General features: G+C 42.6%; 1 protein-coding gene across 3 annotated transcripts in view; it reads left to right on the top strand.

Annotated features, from left to right (window-relative positions):
* The window catches only part of shdb (Src homology 2 domain containing transforming protein D, b), a 274,286-nt gene that overhangs the window by 56,278 nt on the left and 195,754 nt on the right, over nt 1–22,254 (top strand). The gene's annotated exons all lie outside the window — the stretch shown is intronic.

Raw genomic sequence — 22,254 nt, 5'->3', positions numbered from 1 at the left:
CTCCACCACCAATGCTCAGTAACAGCAGAGTGTACTATCTACAAGATGCACTGCAGAAATTCACCAAAGATCCTCAGACAGCACCTTCCAAACCTGCGACCACTTCCTTCGAGAAGGATAAAGGTAGCAGATACGTGGGAACACCACCACCTTCAAATTCTCCTCCAAATCGTTTACCATCCTGACTTGGAAATACATCACTGTGCCTTCACTGTTGCTGGGTCAAAATCCTGGAATTCTCTCCCTAATGGCTTTGTGGTCAATTCACTGCAGTTAGACTGCAGCGGTTCATGAAGGCAGCTCACCAACACCATCTTCTCAAGGACAAATTGGGACAGGCAGTAAATACTGGCCAGCCAAAAATACCCACATCCATCAAATGAATAAATAAATAAATATAACTGATGAAGCCGTGGGATATTAGATCATTGAAGGAATTCATTGACATCAGTTCAGATATTTTGAGGTGCTATTTGGAAGTGGAGCATGAGAATAGGGACTCTTGCTAAAACTATAGGAAGTACTAATCATACAATGCCTAGAATGCTATGAACAGTTAGGCCCCTTTTATCTAAGGAATGATGTATTGGCATTTGAGGCAGTCCAGGGAAGGTTTATTAGGTTGATTCTGAATATGAAGAGATTTTCTCATGAGTTGAGGTTGAGAAGCCTATATCCATTAGAGTCTTGAAGAATGAGTGGTGACCTTATTGAAATATATACGGTCCTTGGGGAACTTGACAGGACAGAGGCTGAGAGCTTGTTTCCTCTCAGGAGAGTCGAGGACAAAAGAGTGTAATCTCAGAGTGATGGGGCACCCACTCAAGAAAGATGAAGATCTTTTCTTCTCTGTGAGGGTAGTGAATTTGTGGAATTCTTCACCTCCAGGTGGCTGTCAAGGCTGAGTATTTAAGTATATTGAAGGGTGAGACCGACAGACTTTTAATCCGGAAGGGAATCAAGGATTGTGGGGATAAGTCAGGAAAATGGATTATCAGATCAGCCATGATCTCATTGAATAACAAAGCAGTTCACAGGACAAAATGTCCTGTGTCTACCCCTACCTCTTATGGTTTTATAATACTTGAGCAGATAAGGCATTGTTCCCAGATTAGGTAGGATTTAACTGTGGTTTGATCATGTTCAGGAATCTCAAAAGGAAGTTGGGTAAAGTTTATACTGGATACACAAACAGTTGTTACAACAAGACCTTAACTACACCTTTATTTTCTATTCATTTGTGGGTATCACTGGCTGGCCAGCATTTCTTGCCTATCCCGAGTTGCCCTTGAGAAGGTGGTGGTAAGCTGTCTTCTTGAACCGCTGCAGTCCACCTGCTGCAGGTTGACCCACAATGCTATTAGGGAGGGAATTCCAAGATTTTGACCCAGTGACAGTGAAGGAACAGCGATACATTTCCACGTCAGGATGGTGAGTGACTTGGAGGGGAATTTGAGGGTGGTGATGTTCCCATATATCTGCTGCCCTTGTCCCTAGATGGGAGTGGTCGTCAGTTCGGAAGGTGCTGTCTGAGGATCTTTGGTGAGTTTCTGCAGTGCATCTTGTAGATAGTACACACTGCTGCTACTGAGCATTGGTGGTGGAGGGAGTGGATGCTTGTGGATGTAGTGCCAATCAAGCAGGCTACTTTATTCTAAATGGTGTCAAGCTTCTTGAGTGTTGTTGGGGCTGGACCCATCCAGGCAAGTGAGGAGTATTCCAACACACTGCTGACTTGTGCCATGTAGATGGTGGACAGACTTTGAATCAGGAGGTGAGTTCCTCGCCACAGTATTCCATCAGTATTTCCGTCCTGCTCTTGTGTTTATGTGGTGAATCCAAATGAATTTCTGGTCAATGGTAACACCCAGGATGTTGATAGTGGGGAACTCAGTGATGGCAACACCATTGAATGTCGAGGGGTGATGGTTAGATTGTCTCTTATTGGTGATGATCATAACTTGGCCATTTGTGTGGCGCAAATGTCACTTGCCACTTGTCAACCCAAGCCTGGATATTGTCCAGATCTTGTTGCATGTGAACATGGACTGCTTCAGTATCTGAGGAGTCACGAATGGTGCTGAACATTGTGCAATCATTGATAAACATCCCCACTTCTGACCTTATGATGGAGGGAAAGTCATTGATGAAGCAGCTGATGATGATTGGGCCTTGGACACTACCTGAGGACCACCTGCCGAGATGTCCTGGAACTGAGATGATTGACCTCCAACAACCACAACCATCTTCCTATGTGTCAGCTATGACTCCAAACAGTGGAGCGTTTGCCCCCCGATACCCATCGATTCCAGTTTTGCTAGGGATCCTTGATGCCACATTTGGCTGAATGCATTCTTGATATCAAGGGCTATCACTCTCTCTTCACCTCTGGAATTCAGCTCTTTCGTCCATGTTTGAACCAAGGCTGTAGTGAGATCAAGAGCTGAGTGGCCCTGGCGGAACCAAAACTGGGCATCACTGAGCAGGTTACTGCTGAGTAGGTGCTGCTTTATAGCACTGTTGATGACACCTTCCATCACTTTACTGATGGTCGAGAGTAGACTGATGGGCTGGGTTGGATTTGTCCTGCTTTTTGTGTACAGGACATACTTGAGACATACTGTTATCAGCGTCTTTAGATCAGCATTTCAGTGATAGGCGTTGATTGAAGTAGCAGAAATAAACATTGTTCCAAGTACAAGTAGTCTGTGCCCCTGCAAAAGTGATCATACTTCAAAGATAACCAGATGTGAAGTCCCTTGGGATTTGCTGACAGTTCTAATAAAGTATTACATAAAGCCATATGTTTTGCTTATGTTTACTTTGCACCACAGCTTGCCTTCTCTTTTAATTTTTAACATTTTTTTTAAACCTCATCTCCTTTTCTTGCTTCTTGATAACACAATGATTATCAGGCTGGCATTATATTGATTCTATAACATAGCGCAGATCAAATCTTGCAAACGATGTTAAGCGATCTTGGGCAGACTGCCACCTGGTAGAATTACCTGACTCTCAAGCCTGTCCTGGACTGTCTTACCTGGCCATTGCCCTGTCCACTCTAAATTCAAATTAATCTGCCATCCCTCCTATCCCATCCATACAGTCTATTCCAGCTTTATATTGCCCTTCCCATTGCCTTCAATCCTCTGACTCAGTATGTCATGATCTTTACTTTCTTTCTCCACACTCTTGATAGTAGTGTTTTCTACAGCCTCAGTTGTATTCTCTAGCAATCTGTTCTTTCAATCCCTTGCCTTAGCCTCAACTTTAAAACCTTTTCAAAATGTATCTGTCAGTAACCCTCCAGTTCTTGGATTGTGCTGAACTGTCATGTCTAAAGCTTTCAGTTCAATGCTAACTGACCCGGAAGATATTGGTAAGCACAAAATTTATTAGGAACAAGAGGAAGACCGTTTGGCCAATAAGTCCTTTAAGTTGACTGATTTCAATCTCTGTCATTTCCCAATACGTTTTATCCCTGGTAATGTAGTTAATTGCTTCTTACGTTGCCCCCTTCATGGCCTGTGCGTTTTCTTATTTGAGAAGAAACCTGTCTGGTGTTCCATCATTTATACATGTCCCTTGAGTATTTGAATCTTTCAGCATTGTGAAGAACTCATTTGGACCAGATTTATCATTTCATTTCACAATGACTCAGGCTACTCTTATCTTTTCCATAGAAAATAATCCCAAATCTTTGAAACTGGAAATTCATAATCCCAGGTTATTTCAGTTTGTTGCATCTAATCCAGTGATGTAGCCTCCCACAACACCATTTCCTGTCATGGCTTCCTGTTTACTCATCCCAGAATTCCACCAAACTGTACTTGACATGTTGTGAGCCGTTGTTACCTGATTTCCCACTCTATTGCTCTTCTCTCCTCTCCCTCCCATGCTAAAACAGAAAAGATCATTTTCCATCATTTTCACCACCTCCAGCATAAATAGCAAAAGATTCCCAAGCACATCGTTTCCACCCCGTCCTATCAGTGCTGCAATTGGACTGTACCCACTGTAACAACCTAAACGACTCCTTGATCTTGAGATAGTAGGAACTGTTGATGCTGGAGAATCTGAGATAACAAGGTGTAGAGCTGGATGAACACAGCAGGCCAAGCAGCATCAGAGGAGCAGGAAAGTGCAGTACCTGCCCTGTTTATATTCACTCCTCTACAATGAGCAGAGACTGGGAAACCTCTTTGCAGAACAGTTCTGTTCAGTCAGCAAACACGACCCTGAGCTTATTGTTTTAATTCATCACCTGTTCTCATGCTCACATTTCTGACCTTGGTGAACAACAGTGTTCCATTGTAGCTCAATACAAGCTTGAGGAATAGCGTGTCAGCTCGGATTAAGTACTTTACAACCTTCAGGACTCAAAACTGTATTTGACAATGTCCCCAATTTCATTCTGATCTTTTGCCATTGTCTGGTCTGAACATGTATTTTTTTGCATGGTTTTTGCTTTCAGAGTGAACTGCTCAGTATTCTGCCGTTCATTCTCATGCTGGATAACTGTTGTCCCTTTGTCACAACCATTACCATTCCCTTTGTGTATTGTTCCAGGATGCCATTATAATTTAATCTGTCCTGCCCTCTACATTGTTCCAGACCTTCCCTTTTCCCCCGGTAACAGAAAAAAACAACCCTTTACTTCCTGTCATGCTGAAGGAGAGAGTCATAGCTGACAATAAACACTAACGTGGTCTCTTTCTCTGATGCTGCCAGGCTCACTTTCAGTAAAGATAACAAGGTGTAGAGCTGGATGAACACAGCAGGCCAAGCAGCATCAGAGGAGCAGGAAAACTGACGTTTCGGGCCTAGACCCTTCTTCAGACAGCAACCAGAAGTAATTTTTCCTTCCTTGGCCCAAACACCATGGAGCCCTGACGGTCTTGCTAGGTAAGGGCAGTGATTTGCAGCAACAAACTGGGACTAACCAAAGCCAAGAGCGCACTGTATAGAATCATAGAATCCCTACAGTGTGCAAGCAGGCCATTCAGCCCTTCAAGTCCACACTGACCATCCGTAAAGCAACCCTCCCAGACCCAACCCCCGACCCTATCCCTGTCCTATTCATTTTTCTGAAAAAGGGTCTAGGCCTGAAACATCAGCTTTCCTGCTCCTCTGATGCTGCTTGATCTGCTGTGTTCATCCAGCTCTACACCTTGTTATCTCAGATTCTCCAACATTGGCATTTCCTGCTACCTCTCACTTTTTCAGTACTTTGTTTTGGTGGCTCGGTGGTTAGCGCTGCTGCCTCAAAGCACCAGGCACCTGGATTCAATTCCAGCTTTAGGCAACTGTCTGCGTGGAGTTTGCACATTCCACCTGTATCGGTGTGGGTTTCCTCTGGGTACTCCGGTTTCCTCCCACAGTGCTGGTTGGGTGGATTAGCCATGGGAAATGCAAGGTTACAGGGATAGGGTACGGGCTTGGGTCTGTGTGGGATGCTGTTTGGATGGTCAGTGTGGACTTGAGGGGCTGAATGGCCTGCTTCCACACTGTAGGAATTCTGTGATTCTATACAGTAAGCTCTTAGCTTTGGTTGATCCAAGTTTGTTGCTGCGAATCACTGACCTTAAGTAGCAAGACCATTAGGAGTCTATGGTATTTGGGCCAAGGAAGGAAAAATTACTTCTGATTGCTGTCAAAGACTCCTTTTGGTTTTCACCTGATGACAGGATCAGACTAAGCAACAATTCGTTCGTAATTCATGTCCCACAGTCACGTGCCATTTCAATTCATTTCTAAAGTCTTGGGGAATCTGTTTGTGGCCTCAGCAGCCATTTTGCATCTTTATTGCATCTTTCAATCTAGGGTAGCTCCCAAAGGCAGGTCACAATTCACACTTCATTAAACAAGTGACCAGGAGGCTCAACTAAAAGCTTGGCCAAAGAAATATTTTTATTAAAGAGGGGTTTAAAATAGCAAAGAGCCGCGAGAGAAGGAGAGCTTTAGGAGCTCAGGACCTATTGAATGCTGGCGTGGCAGTCACTGGTAGAAAAGAAAGAGGAAAATGAGTTTTTATGAAGTTCTTGGAAATGCTGTGGCCTTTTGAAAGATGTGTCTGTTTACTTTTGGTGCAGTTCCTCAGCTGTGTTGTAGGCAGCATGCGTACCTTCCCTTTGGATTTGGTTTTTCTATTGATAGCGTTAGCCTGTAGCAACATGTCTTTCCCTCTGTGGAGTAAATGAACTTTGAAACCTGTCATTGTTGCTTGATGCTGAGCTAAGGTTTGTAACATCTCTGAACAATATTCAGGCAGCCCTTTGTGACCCTAGGAATCACCACCTGAAAACCTTGCCTATATCCTTCTGTACAAGTGAATCTTTACAAGTTCATTCTCCTGAATGTAAGGACGTGTTTATACTGAGGAAGCTGTTTTCTCAGTGTGGCTGTTGGGGAGGTACAGAATGTATTGTACATCCTCTCTGATGTAGCTGAGGAAGATCTGTTTGGAGACAAATAGTGAGCAATGCATGAAACAGATTTTTGGGTAATGGCTGAAATTATTAAGAGTAGAGATAAGCATTTAGTATGGAGATTTGATGGTAAACTGAGATTGGCCAAACTGCCTCCCTTGTATTTTTGTAATCCCAACTTGTAACTCGCTTGTCAAGACCTTCATCTCTGCATCAAAAGGTTCAGATCCAGCTCAGTCCTTTGAGTATAGGAGTTGAGGTGTTATGTTGAGGTTGTATAGGAAATTGGTGAGGCCTCTCCTGGAGTACTCTGCTCAGTTCTGGTCTCCCTGTTATGGGAAGGATATTATTAAGCTGAAGAGAGTCCAAATGAGATTTACCCAGGGATGTTTGAGGGTTTGAGTTATAAGGAGAGGCAGGGATTTTGTTTGCTGGCATGTAGGAGGTTGAGGGGTGACCTTATCAAGGTTATAAAATCATGAGGGCTATAGATAAGGCAGGTGCCTTTTCCCTCGGGTGAGAAATTTCAAGACAAGGGAACATCTTTTTTAAATCTTTCCCCTCTCACCTTAAAGATATGGGAGTGGCTTTTTTTTAAACACAGAGAGTAGCTCGTGTGTGAAAAAAAACTTCGAGGAAGTGATGGATATGGGTGCAGGTACAATGTTTAAAATACATTTAGACAAGTACATGAATAGGAAATGTTTGAAGGGATATGGGCCAATTTTGTTTAGGAATATGATCAGCATGGACCAGTTGGCCTGAAGGGTCTGTTTCCATGCTGACTGACTCTAGAGCACACAATTTAGACCAGGACCTGCTAACATAAGGGGCCAGGGACTCCAGATGAGCTGACGTTTGGGGTCATGATCTCTGAGGCGGCAATGCTCACATAGAGCTCTGACAGCATTTTAGCAGCTGTGCTCTCTCTAACGACGCAATATCCTCCCCAACATGCTCAGTTCTCAGGGGCAGAGAGTCCTATAACAATTTTCAGGCCTAAATATTGGGTTACAGCAGAAAAGATTTGGGGAACACTGATCTGGAACCATTTACCCCAACACTACTGAGGGAATATTTTACGATGGAGGTACCATCTTGTGTATATGTTCAACAGATATCCTGTGTTCCTTCTGACATGCACGTCCAACATTCTCTTTGAAAGACAAGCAGCCTGAAAGGCTTAGTTATTACCTTGAATAGAAGTTTGTCTGGATTAAAGTAGAAATAGTACCGAATCCCATAGTGAATGAGCACCTTCAGGGGGATAACAATAGGACCAGACCTACAGCGAGTAAACACTTGTGAAGTAGGAATGGGATAGGGGTATGACAAATAGATGTCTGAAATTGAACCTATGGCTACAAAAGAAAAATGATATGGGACCACATCTCAGACCTGCTGCCTTTTCATAAATCTCACTTCATATTAAAAGCCATCTATAAGTATCCACCATGAGTTAATTGTGGATGTACAAATTCTGAGCAACAGTAGGCCATTTGGCCGCTCTGGCCAGCCCCACCATTTGATAAGTTCATGGCTGCTCTGATTGTGGCCCCACTTCTACTTATGACCCTTTTAAGGAAGTTAATCAGACAAAATAATGAACCAAGCCTTTTCCTGCATGCATGTTTTGTTACTTCAAGTGGCCAATTAAGAATTCTTTGAAATTGTCTGCACAATACCATTTCAGAGCTCAGAAGTATGTCACACATGTGAGTCTCTTTAAAGTTCAACAATTGTAATGGAGCAATTGTGGCCACTTTGTGTATAGCAAGATCCCACAAAGCACAAAGCGATGGCTGGCCTGTCTCTTGTTGGAGATGAAGCAGTCCTGCTGGCTGCTATTTTCTTGCCATCCTACCTTACTAAGTAGCACATAGAGATAAATTAACTGATAATTCAGCCAGCTGTGGTGGGATATTACCAGTACTACATAATCCTTTACTTTAACCATCATCGCACTCGGAATAATGCAGGACTTTGAGACATGCTGAAATAAAACCATAAGACGTAAGAGGAGAATTAGACTCATCAAAATAATGAGAAATAATGGGAACTGCAGATGCTGGAGAATCCAAGATAACAAAGTGTGAAGCTGGATGAACACAGCAGGCCAAGCCGCATCTCAGGAGCACAAAAGCTGACGTTTCGGGCCTATGAAGGGTCTAGGCCCAAAACGTCAGCTTTTGTGCTCCTGAGATGCTGCTTGGCCTGCTGTGTTCATCCAGCTTCACACTTTGTCATCAAAATGATGAGATGCCTGAACAGAGTAGATAGGGAGAAACTATTCACTCTGGTGGAATGCTTGAGAATGAGAAGGCAAAGATATATGTAATTGGCATTGCTTCTTCCGTCAATGTGAGAGACCTTTTTCACACAGTTGGTGGTTAGGAGCTGGAAGAGTATATGCAAGAGCAAGATGGAGCCAGGTTCGGCTGAGGCAAATGAGGGAATTGGATTATTATCTATTGAGGAAAAATGGTCGGAGTGTTGGGGAAAAACAGAAGTGTGTTGCACATTCAGGGAGCCAGAGTGGATGCAATGGGCTGAATAGTCTCCTTTTGAACTGCATAATTCTATGATTCTAGGTTATTTAAGGGAGAAATAGTGACTAGAAAACTCAGGGCACCCTTCCCTTTGTGTTATTACTCAGGATTATTTTTGAAGACCAGAGCGAGTCTTTTGATTAAGCTCTCATCTGAAATATGGATGTCCTTTGGTCCTGCACAGGATATTTCTTCAGATTAGGCACACCCATTTTGAAGTGAACTATGAGGGTTTGAGCCTGTATCCATTTGGTAAAACAGGTGAAAGAAAGAGAGGCCAGTTTGACTTACATAACTTGTTTAGTCTCACATTATGGAAGAAAATGGAGGTTGGCCTTTGTTTTTGCAGCATTTTCTGATCCACAAAACATCTTTGGGAAAAAGCTGAAATAAATGCATAAATCTAAAAGGTAAATTGATTAATTAAAAGAAAATGATTTCATTCTGTAAATGTGCTTTTTATATAAAAAAATGTTGTGAACAGGTGAGGCGAGATTAATGCATGAACTCAATGGAGCCTATTCAGATGCTAATATTGCATGAGACACTTTGTCATGATAATTGAGGCCATTTATGCATAGGGTAACTGTGAAGAGATTAGTTCAATTCGGTTTCTTTATACCTTAATAAGATGCCTCTGACCAAGAAATAATTGTGATTTTCAAAATTGTATCTATTAACATGAGTTTTGGCCTCTTAGCAACTAATTAAAAAGCATTGCTTGGGGAGGGAACATAATTTTCTTTTTCTTCCTTTTGAGTTCATTGAATTCTGTGGTGCAGAATGAGGCTATTCAGCCCACTGAGTCTGCACTGACCCTCTGAAGAGCATCCCATCCAGATCCAGCCTCCTACCCTATCCCCATAACTCTACATTTACCATGACCAATCCACCTAACTTGCACATCATTGGACTCTGGCAGAAAACTGGAGCACATGCGAGAAACCCACGCAGAAAATGAGGGTGGAATCAAACCCGGGTCCCTGGCACTGTGAGGCAGCAGTGCTAACTACTGAGCTAACTTGTCACTCTTTATACTTCAGTCTTTGGTTTAGAAAAATGTGCCCACTTTCTTTTACACTTCAAGGACAAGATCTACCAATAACTCGTCCATTTCATACAACATGCCTTGGGCAATTTTTTCCTTATTAGTGGAGGAATGCAACCTTCATTGATGTGTTAGAAGTTACCCTGCTCTGGACTATAGTGGTACCGAATCACACTATATACCTAAACTCAACAGGTCTAGCAGCATTTATGGAGAGTGAAACAGAATGTATTCTGATATAGCATCATCGAACTCAAAACGGCTTTCTTCCCACAGATGCTGACACACCTGCTGAGTTTCTCCAGCAAATTCTGTTTTTGTTTCAGATCGCCAGCATCTGCAGTTCATTGTTCACGAAACAGAATTAACATTTTGAGTCCAACATGACTCTTCCTCATACTTGAAATGATAGCGCTGTTTTTCTGTCTGTAGTTGCAACCAGACCTTGCTACATATCTCCAGCACTTTGTTTTTCTTTCAGATTTGATTTGATTTTGATTTATTATTGTCACATTATACAGCGATACAATGCAAAGTATTGTTTTGTGTACTATCCAGATAAATCATACCTTACATTTCTAGTGCTCCCCTAAATACTTCTTGAGGGTCCCTGCCTGCAACGCCCTTTCAGGTAGTGAGTTCCAGATAACTACCACATTCTTGGTTGAAGTCTTTTCCTCAAATCCCCTCTAAATCTCCCGCTCGTTGTCTTAAAACTGTGCCCCCGGTTAACTAAACTAATCTCCAGATTCCGTGACCGAGATCTCTTGCTTACCCCTCTACAACTGGATTCTCAAGTTCCTGACCTACACACCACAATCAGTGAAGGTAGGCAACAGAAGCTTCTCCGCGACAATCCTCAACACCAGTGCCCCGCAAAAATGTGCTTCTTTGGCAATATATGGGAGCTGCAAGTATTATCCCCAGGGATCTTGGCTGTGTGGTATGGGAGCTCTGTGGTATGGGCGTCATCTCAGGTTGAGGACAGTACTGTCTGTGGACCCCAGAATCTCCTGAGCCCCTTTTTTCTGTGTCTTTACAGGAAAGGGGCAGTTCAATGGATTTTGTGGGGTCCAGAACTCGTTCAGTTAATAGCTTCTTCTGTATCCCATGTTATTAATTCCACAAACTAAGCGATCCCTTACCATTTCCTAAAGTGCTGACCCATTCTCAGTGCTGCCAGTTTCCAAAGTCTCGTCAAGAATTCAGTAACTGCTTTCCAAGAAGCCTATTTGCTGTGTTAAGCCGATAATGCTGCAATATAACTGATGATTTGGGTCATAGTGGTCCAATATCACATCTATCAATGATAGAGACATACAGCATGGAAACAGACCCTTCAGTCCATCCAGTCCATGCCGAACATTATCCCAAACTAAACTAGTCCCACCTGCCTACAATTGGCCCATATCCCTCCAAAAACCTTTGCCTATTCATGAACTTATCCAAATGTCCCTTCAGCGATCCTCGAAAGGTTTGGACTCCAGGGCTGCTGGGTAAGTTAAACTCTTGATGCTGAAAGTTGGGTTCCACAAGCCATTGGGAAGGATAACTCTTTGTTAGTTTACCTGAGAAAAGTATCTCCTTCTCTCAGCTAATCTTCCACGCCCACATTGTAAGGTTCCAGTTTCCCAAACAGTGGCACTGCCAATATTCCCCCATCACAATCTCACTGGGTTCATTGAAGGCAAGGCTGTCCGAAACTTTTTTTGACCCTAGTTGCCAATACGATAACTCAAGAAGTCCAACTGGAAAGGAAAGTCATTTTAGATGGTATTCTCACGTGTACTCAAATATAGGAGTACAGTAATAAGTGTATAATGTTGCCGCACGCGATGCCATTGGAGGTACGTAGGTACAACAGACTCGGGTACAAAGTGGTAAGAAAAATGAGAGTTAAAAAGATAAGTATTACTCCATTGAATAGCAGAAAGATAAAGAATTAAGGTAATAGTTAGCATTAAAACTTTTTGGAAGTTTAAAACCAGGAAAATAAAGGAATAAGTTAAAAGTTCAACAGGCTTTGATGAGTCCTCCGCTTATTTTGCTCAACTGCCTGTTCTTGCTGCCACTGCCGCAGATACCATCGCTGCTGCTGAAACTGCTGCTTCTCTGATCCAGGGCAGGATTCATTCATGCACTGAGCCAAAACACCGCCATGAGCTGTCCAGAGATTGTCGACGGACCAGGCCTGAGACCACCACCGAAAGACCAGACTGAGAGCCGCCCTGGGGGAGGTGAACACCGATAGGGGAAAATCACAAAAAGTGGGACAAAGAGAAAAATGGGAGCAAAAAAGAGAAGGAAACAAGAAATAAATGGAAGGAGCAAAGGAGCTCCAGCTGGGGCATCTTACACTGCTGCCATCTTGATCATTATGTTGCTGAAAACCAAAATACGAGCCTCTACTTATGATGTACGTAGGCTAGCCCCAGTCTAAGAGAGTTCTGCGCCACATCCTTGGGTCTGCTTCATAAACGGCTCAGGTGATGAGTTCCAACAGACAGGCCATTGCCTGTTACCAAGGAAACTCAGTCAGTAGGCACCAGAATGAAATTAATGAATGATTCCCCAGGGGCCTTGTAGAGGTTATCACATCACCAAAGAGAAAATCATGTGGCGTGGCACCTATTCACATCCGCCCTGATCTTACGTGGACTGTTATGAAGAATGAACTGACGAAATTCTCAATCCTGGTTACAACAAAGTGACATGGCACCACAGCTCTTTATCAATGGATGTCAGGTAAGAGTCACATTGTGTGCCTGTTCAAGAATCCAAAGTAATGACGAGATGCTTTTGCTTTCTTGAACGCTTTAATCAGCTTGTACAATGACAACATTATACACAAGTAGGGATTTCGGTAGGTGGTTCAGCTTGTGACCCAGGTGCTGCTTCATCAGTGCTGCCAAACCAACTCCTCCATCAGTAACTATCCATAGGAAGGAGGTGGAGAGTCTGTAAGGGTTTCTCGAATTTCCTGTCCTGTGTTTCAGCCCGTTCAGTACATAGAAAGACAGGTATAGATTTATGGCTGTATCTGTATAATGACAGAATATGTAAAGTAAATCGCTTCTGGAAACCCTATCTCTGTTTGAGTGTTGTTCATGCATTTATTCCCAGAGATGATAGTTGTATTGTACCAAATTTAGACCTCTCTGTCTGCCTTGTCTCCTGAGGATCATTTTCTGTACAAGTATCATGTGATTTAGCAGCACAAGTGAGTGTGCTTCAGGGGATTTACAGCATGGAACTGATGATTCTGCATTGTTCCATCAAAAGAATCCAACAGTGAGTGAAGTGTTGAGATTGAACAGTCCAATTTTAAAATTCTTTTCACTTCTTTTCCTGTAGACTAAGGTGCCATAGGTAACAGCCATTTCTGGTATTCATTTTCCATCCGTGAATCCGGATAATTAGTGTCGACAGAGCATTTGACCAAAAGAGAGTACTACAGAAAAGACTGAACATTTGATGTTCTGCCTGATTCTCACCAGGCAGATAGTTGTATATACACCCTGAACACACATGACGGGGTGGTGGGGTGCCATTGAGCAAAAGCAGGGTATCTCCTTAACACACACTGAGGCAGATATAATACTTCTATTGAGGCTCCTTGCATAAAATATACTGAAGACTGTCCCTTCTCTATGACTCAGTACCTACTATTCAGTGAACTTAGTAGGGGCAAGATGTTATGGATGCTGGAAACCTGAACTATAACCAGAAAATGCTGGGAATATTCATGTACGTTTACAAAGAACTTCAGTGGTCATTTTGATTTGATTTATTATTATCACATGTACCTAAGTAGAGTGAAAATATTTTTGTTTTGCATGCAATTGAGGCGGATCATACCATACAGTCGTGATGCAGATTCCTTAACAGTGTTCCAAACACGTTTAGGGAATCATCTTAATGAACACCACTACTCGGCCAGCCTTCTTGTCATCTGCTCCTTGAATTCTCCAGGCTTTAACAGCAGAGGCAGACCATTCAGCCCTCTAAGCCTATGCTTACATTCTAGTTTGATCATGGCTGATCATCTTTACCTTTCTTGCCTTCCTATTCTGTATCACTTTCACTGCTCCAATGAAGTGTAAGAGGGTATGGATAGCTTGAGCTATAGGGAGACACTGAATAAGCTGGGGCTATTTTCCCTGGAGCATCAGAGATTGCAAGGTGACCTTACAGAGGTTCATAAAATCATGAGGGTCGTGGATAGGGTGAATAGCCCAGTTCTTTTTTCCCAGGGTAGGGGAGCCCAAAAGCATTGGTCTAAGGTGAGAGGAGAAAGGGTTAAAAGGGACCTGAGGGGTAACTTTTTCACACAGAGGGTAGTTTGTGTGCGCAATGAGCTGTCAGAGGAAATGGTGAAGGCTGGTATGATTAAACATTTAATAGGCCACTGGATGGTCATGTGAATGGGAAGGGTTTAGAGAGATATGGGCCAAATGTTGGCAAATGGGACTAAATTAGTTCAGGATATCTGGTTGACATGGACAAGTTGGACTGAAGGGTCTGTACAATTCTATTACTGTATGACTCTGTGACAGTTGAGGAATGGCATCTCATCTTTCAATAGGGCTTTTGCAGCCACTTGGACTCAATGTGGAGATTAAATAATTTCAGGTCATAACCATGGCTTACACTTTTATTCAGTTGTTGACAATAACTCTTCAGTTCATTTATACACTTCCACACCATAACACCCCTTCCTTCCTCAGCATTTGCTTAAATCCCACAGCATTTTGCGATTCTGACCAAAGGACATGGAACTGGAAAGTTAACTCTGTTTCTCTGTAGATGCTCGCAGATCTGACAAGAAAGCTTTGCATTTATGTACGCTGTTTTCATGAACACAGATGTTTCAAAATGCTTTACAATTTTAAATTAGTGTTGATCTTGTTCTTTGTGCAGCTTCTCTGTAGCCATAACATTGTATTCCTTAGTCTGTTCTATTACCCTAATGTGTCAGGGACCTCAGTTCAATTCCAACCCCAGGCCACTGTCTATGTTGAGTTTGCACATTATCCTCCTGTTTGCATGGGTTTCCTCTGGGTGCTTCATTTTCCTCCCATAGTCCAAAGATGTGCAGGTTAGGTGGATTGGCCATGGGAAATGCAGGGTTACAGGGATAGGGTGAATCTGGTGGGATGCTCTTCAGAAGTCACTGTGGACTTGATGGACTGAATGGCCCGCTTCTGCACAGTAGGGATTCTAATTTTAAAAATCAGCTGATTGTGAAAGAAACACTCGGGGACAAGATTGGCGACTTTGCAGATAATTGTAACCTAACCCTCCCAGGAAGGTTAAAAGTTACCCCCACTTAATGATGAGAGGTGATGCATCCCCTACCAGTAAATAAACAGGTCCAGGTTTTCTGTTCTTTGGAATATCTTCAATAACTCAAATCCAATAAGACAAGACATTTGGGCATGGTATACAATAAATGTCAACAACATCAGGATGGAGAGGTGTGGGCAGAAGTCCAACAAAGCTTGTATCTTTCTGTATCGTTGTTTGCCATCTGTGTTATACAAATCCATTAAGATTCAGTGCTAACTTAATTGTTCTACATTATTTCAAGTGTCTTCCATGCTTGGAAATCAATTCATTTGCTTTGTTAATTAAAAAGACTGCTAATAGCTCTCAGTCTCCAGCTGCATTGCAATGTCCGTGCATGAATTTGTTTTGTTCAGAATTATTTCTAGAATGTTCTGCAGATGTCTGTTCTCCCTTTCTATCTCTCTGAGCATATAGTTATCTCTTATCTCTTCCCTCCTTGCCCCCACCCCAACATTCCCAGCCAGTCGTGTTCCCGCTTAGTTCCCAGTGAGCAATCTGAAAGAAAGTGTTGCATTCATCTCGCACCTTGCAGTAATTGTTATTACATGGGGACGTATGTTTTCCATTTCTGTGCATAGGATGATCCACAATATGAGCAGGTGACTGTTGACTTTTTTTTTAATCTTGTTGATTGGGAAATGAATTTTGGGGAAGGGATCAGTAGATTTCCCTAGCCTTATATGATCTTTAATGTTCACCCAACCACCAGAGTAAGCTGATGGGGTCTCTGTTTTAACATCTTATCTAAAACAAAATGCAAATCTTGTGTTAACAAAGTGTGGAGCTGGATGAACACAGCAGGCCAAGCAGCATCTCAGGAGCACAAAAGCTGACGTTTCGGGCCTAGACCCTTCTTCAATGGGGTTGTCCATCAACCCCAAAGGATTCTACCCACTGTGCCACAAGGTCCACTTTGAAGTCTCTCATAAATGCAGGATGCATGACAGCCACAGGGGGAGACAATGGCCTGGTGGTATTATTAATTGTTAATCCCCAGATAATGTTCTGAGGACCTGGGTTTGAATCCTGCCAAAGGAGATGGTGGAATTGGAATTCAGTTTAAAAAAATCCGGAATTTCGAGTCTACCAATGGCCATGAATTCATTGTCAATTATCAGGAAAAGCTCATCTGGTTCACTAATGTCCTTTAGGGAAGGAAACTGCCATCCATACCTGGTCTGGCCTACGTGTAACTCCAAACCCACAGCAATGTGGTTGACTCTTAACTGCTTTCTGGGCACTTAGGGGTGGGCACTAAATAGTGCTCTAGCCAGTGATGACCTCATCCCGTAAATGAATAAATCAAAAAAAAAGTGAAAAGAGGAAAGGGTCAACACAGGCCATGATGTTAATTGCCAGGTAATGCAGATTATTTCAGGGTTGAATACTGATCAGGACAGCAGAAAGACACGCTGCAATATTCTCTGGAATTCCTTAATTCCTCACAAAGAAAACAAACAGGACCTTGCTTTTATGCCTTGCTTGAAAGGAAGCAGCCCAAAAAGTGCAGCACTCTCCTCGCATTGCTTAACTGTTCAGACTGAGTAAGGCATTTGCAAGGGTTGACAATCCTGTAGATCCTTACTGACAGCACAAGCCAACACTTCAGAAAGGTAGGAAAAGGGCCAACTAATTTGAGCGAATCCCAATTTTGTCAACCAGAAATGCCAGTTTTTTTTTAATATGACGTTGGGAGCAGTTTGGCACTCAGGATAATGTGTGTACTTTTCGTGCCTGAGACAGAAGGATGGTGGGAGCTCTGGAACAGAAAACCGGCCTATTAATTGTTGACAGAAAGTGTGAGGGTGGTGTGTTGCTGTGGGGCTCCACTAGAAGGAAAGTCGGTTACATAATATTCATTGAATGAGGGTATCTGACAGGCTGACTTTGCACCAAAATAACCATCACTTTGTTTACTCTGAGGGCTGGACTGTTCATGTTGTACAATGGTGAGGACATCGTGTCCACCCCTGATTTGAGGAGGATCCACCAACTCTGAAATGGCAGGTTACACTCTTTTGTTTTCCTCTATCAGCTGTTGTAAACTGTACCATTTACAGTCTGCAGCTGCTGTCACATTGGCCTGTTCATCAACAGGACTCCCCAACAGAGATAGTAGGAACTGCAGATGCTAGAGAATCTGAGATAACAAGGCGTAGAGTTGGATGAACACAGCAGGCCAAGCAGCATCAGAGGAGCAGGAAGGCTGATGTTTCGGACCATTTTTTCCGAAGAAGGGTCTTGGCCCAATACATCAGCCTTCCTGCTTCTCTGATGCTGCTTGGCCTGCTGTGTTCATCCAGCTCTACACCTTGTTATCTAGGACTCCCCTGCAGCTATTTTTAGCAAATCTGCTGAGTACCAGATACCCAAGCAACAGGTACTGATGGTGCAAACTCCCTCCTAAAAGCAGAGGCCTGGTTGTTAAAATGAAGATTTGAAATTAGTATCAGGAACGTGATTGTTCAACTGATCAATGCACTGTGTACAGAGAATATGGTATATGTTCATGCTGTGCTGTTTTAATGGATATGTTACCCTATCTGAGGGAGTTTCTTGATGACACTGGAAGAGGTTTATCCACCTTAGTAATTAGATTATCCAATGTGGAGCCGGGAAGGTTTGCCAAGTTGTTGGAAAATTGACAACAATCTGCCTCTTTGCAGCAGGTCTAGAAAAAGATCAAGAAGTCACATTCAGGGTTGAATTGTATGCTCCACAACCCTTTACAGCCAGTTAGGTATTTTGAACTGTGTTCGCTATTGTACCATCGGAAATGTATTAATTAATGGCAAATTCTGATTTTTTTTTAGTGATTTGACCAAGTTGTCCTCGATCTCTTGTGCTGCTTAAAGCCCTCAACATTTGATGGGTATCTTTAAGCCACACTGCAGGAACATGCAAGTCATGGTTTTACATCCTGTTTGATATCAGTCTCTACTAAGTTAAATTGAAAATTTATATCAGTAGAGTTTTAAACCAGTATAGCACGCAGACAATTTCAGTTAAGATAGGGTCCCCTTAAACTTTTAGGTGATGTGAGCATCACTGTCATTTATTAACAGTGGAGGAAGTGGTGCGAAATGCCTCGAAAGGCTACATTGTAGATGGTGCTGGGGACACATGCAGCACTATTAGGAAGGGACTTCCAGGATTTATATCCAGTATAGTGGAGGGACAATGATGTTGTTCTAAAATTGGGAAGGTATATGATTTCAAGGGGAACTGAAGATTTGAAATTAGATGGTAGTGTTGCCATACATTTGCTGTCCATGTCCTTCTAGGTACAATTTAGTTGTGGGTTTGGAATGTGGTGTTGAAGAAGGAGCCATGGTGAGTTTGTGTTTATTTTATATGGGAGATACAGCACTGTGCATCAGTGGTGTAGGGAGTAAATGTTGCATGTTGTGGATAGAGTGCTAATCATTGGGCTGTATTGTACTGAATGGTGTTTAGCTTTGTAAATGTTGTTGGAGCTGCACTTGTTCAGCCAAGTAGAAAGGTCATCCTTTGTTTTCCTGACTTAAATTTATAGATGGTGAACTGGCAGGAGGGAGATGGGAGCTGAGTTACTCATTGCAGAGTTCCTAGCCTCCGATTTGTTCTCCTTGCTACAGTATATATGATGGCTGGGGCAGTTCACTTTCTTGTCAATGGTAAGCCCCATGGTATTGATAATGGGGTATTCACTGATGGTAGTACCTCGGAATGTCAAGGAATAAGGGTTGGATTTTCTCATGTTGGAAAGGGTCATTGCCTGGCAACTATGTGGTGGAAATGTAAATTGCTACTTGTCAGCCTAAGCCTGGATTTTTGCTGCATTTGTATGAGGACTTCCTTAGTACCTTTGGAGTCATAAATAGTGCAGAACATTGTGCAATCATCAGCAATTATCCCTACTTTGGACCTCTTTATGGAGAGGAGGTCATTGATGAAGGAGGTGAAGGTGTTAGATCTAGGATGTAACCCTGAGGACCTCGTGCAGTGATATCCTGGTACTGCGATCACTGACCTGATATTCCTTTGTGCAATGGCTTCAGTTTTGGTATGAAATCTTGATGTCACACGTACTGCCTTGATCTCAAATCCAGTCACTCTCACCTCACCTCTGGAGCTCAGCTGTTCTGTCCATGTTTGGACAATGGAGTGAGGAAGTCAAATACTGAGTGGGTGACCATTTTATTGTTGAGTGGGTGCCACTTGATAGCACTGTCAATGACACCTTCCATTGTTTTACTGATGATAGTGTATCAAGATTCATGTAACTCATTGCAGCAGACATTACTTTAGCAGAGGGTGTACGTTACCAATACCATGATGTGAGAAAATAGTCAGAATGATATAGAAAATAATCCATACCAATCATACACATTTTGTTGACTTGTGCAGTTAATCTGCTATATAACGAATGAGTTTGTTGGTGGGATTTGTTGTATGTTGTGTGTTGTGTTTCAAATTCTATTAGATTTCATTCTTTTATTAGGAGTTTTATCAATCCCTAAAGAGCTTAATGGAGATTTAATTCACTCATTTAAAATCCCAGTACTGGTCAGCAGCTTCCTAGCAGAATACTGTTTGTCCTGCAACAACAACAACACTTCAATTTATTTAACACAATTAACGTTGAAAGAAGTCCCGCAGACCATGCTTTGTACACGTGTAATCAGACAAGGACAACACAAGGGACATCATACTGACTGAAAACGATGGTTTAAGCTGGTGAGAAAGGTTTGTTTTGAGGAGGAATTTTCATTTGGAGCGTGGAGACTTTTCATTTTAAGGCAACACCATTACTGTAGGAAACAAAAACAAAGTTTTGGAGAAGCTCAGCAGGTCTGGCAGCATCTGTGGAGGAGAAAACAGAGTTAAACATCTTGGGTCTGGTGACCCTTCCTCAGAACCATTACTGTGGGGTTAAGTGAGGGGCAGACGCACAAAAGGTAAGAATTAAAAGGAATGGACATTTCTTTGAAGGAAGAGGTGTTCTGGGGCTGAATGATGTCAAAGAGGGGAAAGGTGATGAATGGATTTAGTTGTGTTGGATGTGAGTTCTACATTTGAGGCATTGAGATTTTATATCATTGTACGGCACCAAAATCAGTGCTGATGGTTGAGTATGATTTTCTGGAACACCAAATCCATGCAGCAGAGATTTGGATGAGTGAAAATTTGAAGGGAAACCAGTCACATGAACATCAAGTCTAGAAGTGTTATAAATGTGAGAGAGGGTTTCAGCAGCAGATACTAGATGCAGATATTGATACTGAGGTAAAAGCACTCAGCCTTCATAAAGGGAAAGATATAGTTTGAGAGCTTGGGTCAGGAAGGATTTGCGATGTGGAGATTGCAAGAAATGTTATTCAAGCTGAAACTATGGTTGGGGTTGGCGTTAAGGGCAACGTGTTGATGGTGTGCCTAAAAATGATGACGTCAGTCCTCCCAGTGTTTAAGCTGAAAAGAAATTGTAGTTGTGTAGGTTTGGATTGTGAGCAAGCAATCGAACAGCACAGAGATAGTGGGACAGTTGGGTGTTGTTAGCATTGCATGTGGAAAGTGACCTTAAATGGGAAGAGGAACGAGTTCCTACACTGACTGTTATCCTGCAGCAGACGGGAGGAGAATGGAGGTGTTCAGTGTGTTTTTGTGTGTGTATGTGCAGAGGGAAGTAATGCTATTCCAAGTTTATTTAACCTCTTGGCACTTACTGATAGGGCTTGCACGTAAGGCTTGGCTCTCCTGTGAAATACGAGAAGGCTGATGGAGCTGTGGAAACATAATGGAGAGAAATGCCTGATTAAAAGTAAGACATACACATGAACACACACATCCCTGTTCATAATTATCAGCCTAAAGATGCATCATTTTATAAACCCATGCCTAATTATAAAGTCCAAACATGGAAATCCAATACATAAATAACTTTACTTCAGGATCCAATTAAGATCTTAGCCTCACAGCAAATGTACATAATCCTAACAACACTATAATCCTGATCAAAGTGTAACCGATTCCCTCGGTATTCTACCTCACTCCTCAGCATGTTGTACAACATCAGTGCAGAACTGAATGGCGGCATGGCGGCTCAGTGGTCGGCACTGCTGCCTCACAGTACAGGGAGCTGGGTCCGATTCCAGCCGCGGGCGACTGTCTGTGGGACGTTTGCACATAATCCCCCACGCCTGTGCGGGTTTCCTCCCACAGTCCAAAGATGTACATGTTGGGTGGATTGGCCATGGGAAATGTAGAGTTATAGGGTGGGTCTGAGTAGGATGCTGTTCAAAAGGTAGGTATGGACTTCATGGGCTGAATGGCCTGCTTTCACACTGTAGGGATTCTATGATTCTAACTATTTCCTTATCAAGTATAGCAGATTCTTCCTATCCTTCACAAACCTCAGGAAATTTTGACAGGAAATGTTCGCCACCCCCCCCCTTCCACATTTTATACAGGAAGTTGGACATTCAGCATGAATGTCTGTGAATTTATTTTTAATAATTCTCAATTACTGTGAGAGTAGTGCTTGATATCACTTTGAGGGAATATGCTAATGAGGTAGAAACCAGGATGTTAGTCACAGTTTCTACAGCCATTGTCAGTCTAACTTGTGGTATGTCATCGCGAGTAAGAGTGGCTCTGTGTTCCTGTTTTAAAAAATGGCAAAACTTCTGTAACCAATCTGTACACTGAGCAATTCTGAAACCGATCTACAGTTAAACAGAACTGTGATAACTTGGGGAAACCTGACTGGAAATGAACATTGTGGGCACAGGAAACCAGGCTTGGGTTATGGTTCACCAAGGGATTTTTCTAGAGCCAACAACTGCCCTGGAAAGGTCCAGCCTATCTATTTGTCATAAGCAGACCAGAGATGCAGTCTTTC

This window comes from Stegostoma tigrinum, chromosome 30 (assembly GCF_030684315.1).
Source record: "Stegostoma tigrinum isolate sSteTig4 chromosome 30, sSteTig4.hap1, whole genome shotgun sequence".
Taxonomy (NCBI): domain Eukaryota; kingdom Metazoa; phylum Chordata; class Chondrichthyes; order Orectolobiformes; family Stegostomatidae; genus Stegostoma; species Stegostoma tigrinum.
Note: the sequence above shows the minus strand (reverse complement) of the source record. Positions and strands in the feature narration are given on the sequence as shown.